The sequence below is a fragment of the Schistocerca americana genome, chromosome 8, assembly GCF_021461395.2.
Source record: "Schistocerca americana isolate TAMUIC-IGC-003095 chromosome 8, iqSchAmer2.1, whole genome shotgun sequence".
In the NCBI taxonomy this organism is placed as follows: domain Eukaryota; kingdom Metazoa; phylum Arthropoda; class Insecta; order Orthoptera; family Acrididae; genus Schistocerca; species Schistocerca americana.
Window position 1 is genome coordinate 246,138,348 of NC_060126.1, and position 9,773 is coordinate 246,148,120.

At 39.7% G+C, this 9,773-nt stretch overlaps 1 pseudogene; it reads right to left on the reverse strand.

Moving 5' to 3' along the window:
- Nucleotides 1–4,830, reverse strand: part of LOC124545721 — a 90,005-nt pseudogene extending 85,175 nt beyond the window's left edge.
- Nucleotides 4,831–9,773: the final 4,943 nt, after the last annotated feature.

Genomic DNA, 9,773 nt, shown 5'->3' on the forward strand with positions numbered 1-9,773 from the left:
TCGATTGTGAGATCAGGTATCGTGACAAAATTACACTTCAATTGCTGCCCAGCAAGTTCTACAGACAGTAATTCGGGTAACACGTACAGGCGTTACAACTACTCCTTCAATACTCCTTTAATAGAACTAGAGGACGCCATACCTCATTAGTACATACCCTTTTTCTTCTTCATTAATCTAATCTCTAGAGAAGCTATCATCTTCGTCACCAAATCTGTTCTCAGTTACATTCAAGTGACAGACAGCTCGTTCTTCTTCGTTATTTAATTCACAATTAGCTTCTATATTCTTTCCTTCTTACCTTGTCCTATTACCTCTATTAAACTTTCTTTACTTGTTATGTTACCTTCCTCATCAAACACAAATTCAGATAACTCCTCATCCTCGTCGTCTTCATTACTACTTGACTCACTACTAGGTTCATCGCTATCTGAACTGCCGCTTGAACCAAAACACTGTGATATCACGTTCAAAAACTTGTTTAACCGACTCCACGATTAGCGTACAATGCAGCACACTCGAAATATTTCATCTCACTTAATTGAATACCACCAAGCATGGCACCTTGATCATCCTCTCTGCGGTTAGCTGTATGCTGAACACTCCTCTCCTCATGCACTAACTCTGTTGTAATGCCGACTTTCTTCGTTACCTTATAATCCTCATTACTTGGAACAGTTTCACTTACAACACGAGTTATACACTATCAATCTTATTACTATTATCCGTGTATGTACGTATATGTACACTTCCTGGAAATAAATTACTGTTATTTACAAGAGGCTCTTTCCTGTGTCCTGCCCAGGTTTGAGCTGTAACTGGAGCAAATCTGAATTTAAATGCCCAGAATCATCCTACTGAAGGTTCCCCACACTTCTGTCTCTGGACATCTCTGTTTATTATTACTATTATTTATGAAGTTATTTCTTTAACCCCTGTTCCTTCTATCTGGGTGGGACCTGCTCATCCTATTTACATAATACTCTCCCTTGTTCTGGTTTCTTTGATCGAAGTGTCTCCTGTCATCAACAGAAGGGTTTACCCTTTCTACTTTTCACATATAATTAAAAAATTCATTAATATTGCTTCTATGAGCGGGCGTCACTTATTCTCTAACCTTCCGTGGTGACTTATTTCCTAAATCCATAATTACGGCTTTGCTGCCCAATTACTTGTCCAAATGTTTAATTTTTTAATCCAATACTGATGAAATCCTTTAATCGTGCCTCTCCTAGAAACGCATTTTTCACCTGACCAAAAATCACTTAGTTTTGCTTGTTGTTTATCCTTAACCACTATTCTTTCAAAAATAATGACTTGAATTCTTTCCATGAATTACAAGATTCAGTCACGTCTCCTTTAAAATATAACTTACTACTTATATTTTACTTGAAAGAATGTTAAAGCTTGTTAAATAGAGAGACTATTTTATAACTGAGACGACTTATATTGACAGTAAATAGAAACTTTTATAAGTTAAGTTAGTAACATGAAATTTACCTTTTGTAGTTTCTGCAGCGAAGTTCTAGAAGAAGTAATTCAACGGTAAATATATTGTATTTTGGCTGGTATACCGGCTAACTTTTAAAGAGCAGGGTAAAACTTTGCTAAGAAAAATATTTTTTCTTATTACTGTCCAGAAGTGGGGTCGACTAACGATGAAATATAGAACATCCGAGACTCTGTAAACCTAACTAATAAATAATTTTTCGTAAACCTTTTTCTTTGTTAACAACAATTCAGGTTATTATTTTACAATAATTCAGATTATTATTTAGAAAATTTGTTTCGTGCAGTTACAAGTTTCATGGCAAACATCTTCCGCAAAGAAAACACAATGGAATTTGCCAACTTACGGCGAAAATTACTTATCGTTTACAAAGTTTAGTCCTGTTTAGAAATTAGAATGCTTGTCATCAGAGGAAATCATCGTTGAAAATAATAATATCGCAGTATTTGCGATGCATGCTATGTCATAAGACACAAGGAAAAATTACAATATTAAGAAATAGAACTCACTAGAACTAAAATGTCTGACAAGATAGAATCTGATAGTTCGATAGAATCTGATAGTTCGAGAGGCTAACAGAAAGGCGCTAGAACAATAGAGAGCGCAAAATCGATCACGCATCGTTATTTATAATAGTAACAGAGATGTTAATGCTGCGCCGATCACAATAAACTTGGCATTAGCACTCAGACAATCAGCGTTACATGACTGCTGCACTTAATGCAAAATATGTCTTTCCTTAGACATAAATAAATAATTATTTCTACCGGATCACGGAAGGCGTTTCCAACCGTATGAGTCTACTTTTAGATGTCCCCTCATCACTTCGTACATCAGGAAAGCTATTAAATTATCTAATGAAATCAAGAGGGTGTACTGTGTCGCATGGTTCAAAACATTAAATTTCTTACAACTCACAAACAAATTTACACGAGACACATTACACCCACCAGTGAAGCATTCTTTACCTCATATACTTTCTTTCTCATCTCCACAAATTTAAAATCCACTTCCTCATTAACCTTCTCTACTTTTCCTTATCAATTATGGCCACACACTTATCCTATACTTCTGAACACACTACTTCTATCGTACTCTGCAGCTCAGCAGTAATTTGGTTCATTTGACTTTCAAGATCTTCTCTATTGTCAGAACAAAATTTCTTGGATTTCATTTAGTTAGGTACTATAACAGTCTGGTCAACAACTTCCACACTCTTTTCACATAACGTGATTGTATTTGCATTAGCAGTATAATCCTTCTTTACTAATTTTGCCCTTTCATACATAACTTGAGATACATTGTCAGTTCTACCTTCTAGCTCAAGTTTTACAGCAGTCCTTGGAAGGTATGGAATTAAGTGTGTTTTTCAACCATCTGCAAAACTGAGAAACCTATTGTGTTCATTTAAAGATGACCTTGGCCTGAGGAAATGTGATATATACAAGATTCCTTGTCAATGTGGGGCAGCATATATAGGCTAGACATGCCGCACAGTACAACAACGCTGCGATGAACATCAGCGTCATACACACCTTCGTCAGTCGTAAAAGTCGGCAATTGCGGAAAACTGTCTGAATTTGGGACATCGGATGATTTATGAAAAGACGGAAGTCTAACCCCCGGCATCATCTTTCTGGGATTGCGTCATTAAGGAAGCAATACACATCCGTACAGCCGATAATCTCATCAACAAGGATGCAGGATTTCAACTGAGCACGGCCTGGAACCCAGCATTGGCTGCCGTTAAATGACGACGCGAAAATTAAGATTCTTCGATAACAGGCCCGTAATAACACTGGTCTAGTATGGCCGTTGGTGAGTAACGTCTGGCCGCACTGATGGAAAACACAGAGTACAGAGCGTAGGAGAGCCGCTCTGCGATTTTCGGCAGAGGGAGTTTGAATATGGCACCATGTAACTGCAAATCGTTGCACATGCGGGATTTCCACGCCTGCGCATTCTTCGCGCGTGTGCTCGAGAAATGGGGCGTCGACGTGCGGATACCGTCAGTCGTACCTGAAGATGTCTGACAGTTGCTCCGAGGAAATATTGTGGAAATAGCACAAGGTGATCCGGCGGCAAACCCGTGGATACTATTTACAGCACATCCGCCGGGAAAGCTTGAAGAGTTACATTAACTTTTTTGTTTGAACTAATAATATCAGTGTTAATTGTACCAATTTCTTTCTTTATAGCCCCAATGTAATCTTGAGTACTTAAATCCCTTTTGATCCCATCCCTTAAGTCATTAATGCTTGTGTCTGTTTCCGAACCTGTGTCTGATTTTACACTACTATGTTCTTTCCGATGTCATTAACCGTTTGTTTACGTAGTTCACCCAAATCTTTCATCAACTACTCGTCAGTCATTACACCTCCTAGATCCTGCTATACATAGTATTGTGACCTTGTGTTTCAACTCCCCCTTACTTGTATCTTCTGCTTCAAATGGTTCAAATGGCTCTGAGCACTATGGGACTTAACATCTGTGGTCATCAGTCCCCTAGAACTTAGAACTACTTAAACCTAACTAACCTAAGGACATCACACACATCCATGGCCGAGGCAGGATTCGAACCTGCCACCGTAGCAGTCTCGCGGTTCCGGACTGAGCGCCTAGAACCGCTAGACCACCGCGGCCGGCTATCTTCTTCTGCTTCGTGTCCACCTACTTCATCATCATCACGTTCAGTAGATGAAGGCCTAGACATCTCATTTAATACAAGACTATTATTCGTTTTACTGTACAAAGTTAATTCTAATCCAGATCGAAACCCACTGTCATCTATTGGTTCACTTCCAACTACTGTTTTGTTATCATATACAAAATTATACTCATCCTCATTGTCCTCAAACAAACTCTCGTCATGAAGTTCTCGTTTTAATGTCCACTAACTGCCCAATATCATCAAACTCTTGGCCCTTTCCCTCCCTTCTATTCATTCTGACAGTGATAAAACTATTTTCGCTATCGCCTCTGCCCCTGCTGCAAACGGCTGTTATTGGTGCTAGTCACGTGAGGTACTCTGCCCACGACGAACTTGCGCTGACTGCTAGCTGGTGTTGTCCACAACCCTCGCGTCATCTGCTGATGCCTCGTGTTCCGTAGACCTCGCATTGACTGATAATGTCTCGTGTTGATCTGCTAGACGCCGTCTAGTCAGTATTCATCAATCGGTCGCTGCTTAGCTGAATCGACCTCTCGCATCGACCGGTTGCTGAGTTGCGATCTATGACGTCGGCCAAGTACTCGTACTGTGATTGGCTGTATTACCTTGACAAATTAATGGCGTCTACTGTCTGCAGTTTATGTTGCATCCCGACATAACAGTTCCAAAATCAATGTATATGTACACTGTACACTGTCAATAATTCACAGTTCGTTATTCAAAACACTGTCAAATTTCTGTCTATTACTTCGCCACACGGTATAACAGCCGCTGTTAACAGGTTATCATTGTAATTTTCGTAATCCTCAGGTTATTAGAGTTCGTTAACACGATGCTTACACTGTAAAGTGCTCCGAAACCACGGGGCACCATTTGAAACAAACCTGCTTCCTTCTGCATAAGTCTATTTTGTTCTTCTTGGTAGCTGCCCTGGCTCCAAAACTGGCTGAAAGGTGTTAGTGCCACTGATAGGCTATAGATGTGGTTCCCAACCTTCCTTAGTCCAGTACCCCTGAGTGTAATTAGTAATTAGCTAGTTCCCTCGTTCCATCGACCCCCCCCCCCCCCAAGCATCTGTTGCCCCTTCTTCCTCCACATTATCACCAACTTCAGCACCTAACTAAACTGTACAATGCATGACTTTTTTTGGAAACTTCTATTTTTAAAATGTTGAAAGATGAATGATACTTAGTTCTGTGTGCGTTAAAATGAATGATGAAATTCGTGGTGCATCGCAAGTGCTACTCACAATTCCTTGATAGATACGAAAGCTAACTATCCACAGTAACGTTAGACACTTGTTCACTTGTTGCGAAACATGCTTCCACTGGGTCACTCCTCTCCGTTGCGGCACTTGCTTGACCTGCACACGTCACCTCAAATCAACCAAGTTAGAATGTGTGCGCTACACTTACTTTACGTAAATCACTTAATTCTGAACTGACAGAAATTTGAAGAACAGGCTGTTAATTCTTTGTTTCTGACCACAACCAGTAACAGTAATATTAATAACAATAAAAGCAGTAACTACATGAGGGCTACTATAGTGTTGTAGACACTGTATCACGCTGTGAATTCATTTATCTGTTTCGAAACGCATAGTGAAGCAATTTTTGGACTACTTCAGGTACTATCTACAACTTGGAGAAGAAGTTTTCTTCAGATATTTGGCATTTGTTACGTACATGTCTCACTTTTATCGTCAGCGATGTACGAGACAAAACACAACATATTTGCGTAGTGGGTGAGCATATAAGGAGCCTGTAATCTCCATCGCATTAATACCACTGATTGATAAAAAGTAATTAATGATAACCTATATAATCAGTATTGAAATTTTACAAAATTATGATAGTAGTAACGATCTTTTGAAAATAATTTAGCTTCGTGACTGAAACAGAATCGCATCGTTTAGTTTTTACCCCTCAGCAAATTTCATTTTCGACACCGGAGGTAGATTTAAAACACGTTAATTACACTTTTGCTGTAAAGTATTCACTGATATGGCCAGTTTCGGGTCTCTCAGATAGTACAAATTAAAGGAAAGCAGTTTGTTACCTCCTACACTAATTCATATATTGTTAAATTGCACTAGTGCAGTAATCACGCAACACAGTCCAGCGGCTCAAAAGGATACACATGTGGCAAAAATATAACGCATCAGTTCACCGGATCACCTCATACACATTTAAGGATCTTGAAACAATAACGAGAGTCCAAAAATAATGAGCAAGTCCGTCAAACTGCCCCATTAACCAGTCATTGTTCATAGGAATCAAGATTCACTGTGTTCCTCTAATAAGTTCCCTCTCGGAACTAATTCGTTATTACTATCACGGAAGACATGAATTTAACCCATGTGTGAAGAGAACACACTGGAGGCAATATATACGAACATTTCAGAATGTTAGTTATTGGACTACAGCACACTGCTCACGGCAAGAGACATAGACGTTGCTCACTTTACTGTCACCCACAGACTGCCTGATCTCACATGTGCTAGGTTTATAATTGCATAATTTCGCCTACGAACGATATGTTTTACACTACTCACTAATGATGGCAACCATCTTAAATAAAATGTTTTATGACCCTTAAAATACTGAACTTTCTAATTAGTGAGTTAATGAACTAATGTTGCATGTCAAATGGAACATCCAAATATATCAACAAAACTGTAAAGCCACATTTCAGAATCTATCAATAATTATGACATAAGAATTAACTGAAATTAGCAATGGTCTGAGCTGAAATGTAATTAATTCAGAAGATAATTAGTTTCAGACAATTTTAGATAACTTACAGAAAAGTTTTAGATACGTACTTTCAAATGATGGGCATTAATATGCCGAAATATATTTCCTACCGCTCACTAACTATGTAAAGTCGTACTGTACGAATTAGTTCAATTAACAATATTTCGTAATTAACGAAATTTCTGGGTTAACTAATTAGATCTCTGCAACTATATTAGCAATTGGTATCTAACGAGCAATGAAATTCTGTGGGATATTGCTTATTTATGAATCTGAAATTACTATGCACCCAATGAGTGCTAGGTATACTGTCATATTATCATCATAATTCAGGAAAATATTTAGAAAACCTTGAGAGTCGGAAAAACGTCGCAGATGAGATTGGACACTCAATTTTCTTCGTCTCAACCTCACAGCGTGCAGTTGTGATTGTGTTTTTTAAGCCACTGCACTCACAGCTCCCACTCAGATAATTTTCAGATTATCCAAAGACCAGTCTCAGATTATACGTATGGACGACAACGCAGTGAGTTCTTACAAACTGAGTACGACACCAGTAGGACTTTACAAACAAAACGACATGCCACTGCGATTCCGACTGCTAGTAAGAAGAAAAATACAAGATACAAAGTTATATCTACTTAACACCATATACACTGAGATGACAAAAGCCATGGTATACCTCCTAATACCATGTTGGACCTTCTTTTGCCCGATTTAGTGCAGCTACTCGACATAGCATGCACTCAGCAAATCGTTGGACGTCCCCTGCAGAAATATTGAGCCATACTGTCTCTATCGCCGTCGATAATTTCGAAAGAGTTGAGAGAGGACGAGTCACTCTCTCACGTATTCTCCATATTCAAAAGTATAATTTAATGCTGATTTTTCACCCAAGACATCGTATTTGTGAGACGATAGGAAGTTATCTGTAAGTCATGCATTGATAAAAGCGTGTACATTGTTATGCATGCAGGGTCCTTATGGTGGCTCTCCTTGTAATAGTATTTTTCTGGAGTTGAGAACAAACAGGCAGTTTGGTCATTTCTTGCAGTGAATGCTTGGGGCTTGAAAACCGAATGCAGCTATCAGGGAAACGAACATCTCGAAGCACTTACTGGGGACATAATGCTTGGCCAAAGAATTTCTCCCACAGTGTATGAACAATGCGATTGGTGGACAAGGCGGAAAATGGCTTCCCTGTACTTAGCTGTTAGGCGCCTCTTGTCATGGCAGAGGCTGGGGGCGCAAGAGGAATCTAGGTCGCCCAGTCAATGCATTGTGACATTGTTATAATTGCCCTTTATGAACGGGGATGGCAGCCATAAAAATTCGGTAATTTCCATGTTCACTGTGGACAGGACACTATCGAGGGAGCCGTCAGGCGGTGCATCCCTAAGGCAGCAGAGTTTTTTGGGAAGCCAAAGACTTTCAAAACAGTTTTACAAGGAAGGTAACATCTATGGTGGATCTGAAATGTTCCATGTTGGGACACGAAAGCACTTTCGTTGGTTTAGCCAGGACCCTTGTCGGACAACCGTAACGTTCGGGCCGTCCAGATAACGATCTCTACGATAAATGTGTTGTTCATTATAGAGCTTTACGGAAACTCAAAACAACACGCTGCCTAAAGTGGTGGTAAGAAAAAGCGATTGGGAGTATAACATCTCCTCCTCCCTGCATAGGAATTTGTGAATCATGGATTGGTCGCTTCTCCTGAAAAGTAAAGAATATTATTAACTTTGATTAGGATCGGCTGATAAGTAGAGCAGATTAGAGGGGGCACATGGAACTCATGGAGTCTTGCGATTAGCATAAAACCCTTGTGGGAACAGTTGTGGTACTGTTTTTGCAGAGTTTACCGAGGTTTGCTGGAAAATGAGGAGATGTGATACTTGGTCTTCCAATATGGACCTCTGTCTGGAGCGGGTCTTCCGATTCAGACTCCTGTCTGAAGTGGGTTTTCTGATTCAGACTCCAGTTTGGAGAGGATACTAATCTTAACTTTTGTTATGGGTGGGGTGCATTTGGTACACTTGTCCTGAGCGTGACTCTGTACTAACACTGGTCTTGACTGAGGATCCTGTTGCGAGAACTTAGCTGTACTAACAGTTTAGACGTCACTCGCCTCGCACAACTCGCTGTGACAATAGCATTCATATCTGTGAGAATCTGCCGCCCTGACGATTGATCTCCTTGGGTGCACTGCCATATAAGTGAGCCTAATTGGTCCATATTATGACCGGCGAAAGGTAGTGCCACACGCTGGAATCTTCCGAGATTTCAGGGCTTTGTTAGAGAGTAATTGTGATCCATCTAACAGATCGCTAGCCGCGACTTTCCATATTTCACGCCCGCGAAAGCGGATTACAGGCGCCGCATATAGCTTCTGTGCAGACGCTTGAACCACAAATATCACCCTGAGGCAGTGCCGTACATCGAGAAGAGGGGTATTGTGTTGGTGCTCTGGCTTGTTACGGCAAACAAGATCACAATCTCGCCACTTGTTCTCAGCTGCAGCAACGTAGTATAACTCCTGTACAGAATAAATCCATAAAGGTCTTTTCTGTGTTAGATAATTTCAGATAGCATTATCCATATCTAGAGCCAGAGTAAATAGTTCAATCAGACAAATTTTAGTCTTTGCCAACCATCCGTCACACAGGGTTCTCAATTGTTCTTTGCATATTTATTTTTTTCATCATGCTTTTTGTCCAATTATTAATCAATAAACTTGTTCCATAATTTTTAAAATAGATTTATCGATTGTTGATATGTTAATCAATATATTAATGACCTATCAACAACAGACAAAAATAATGACAGAGTCATCATT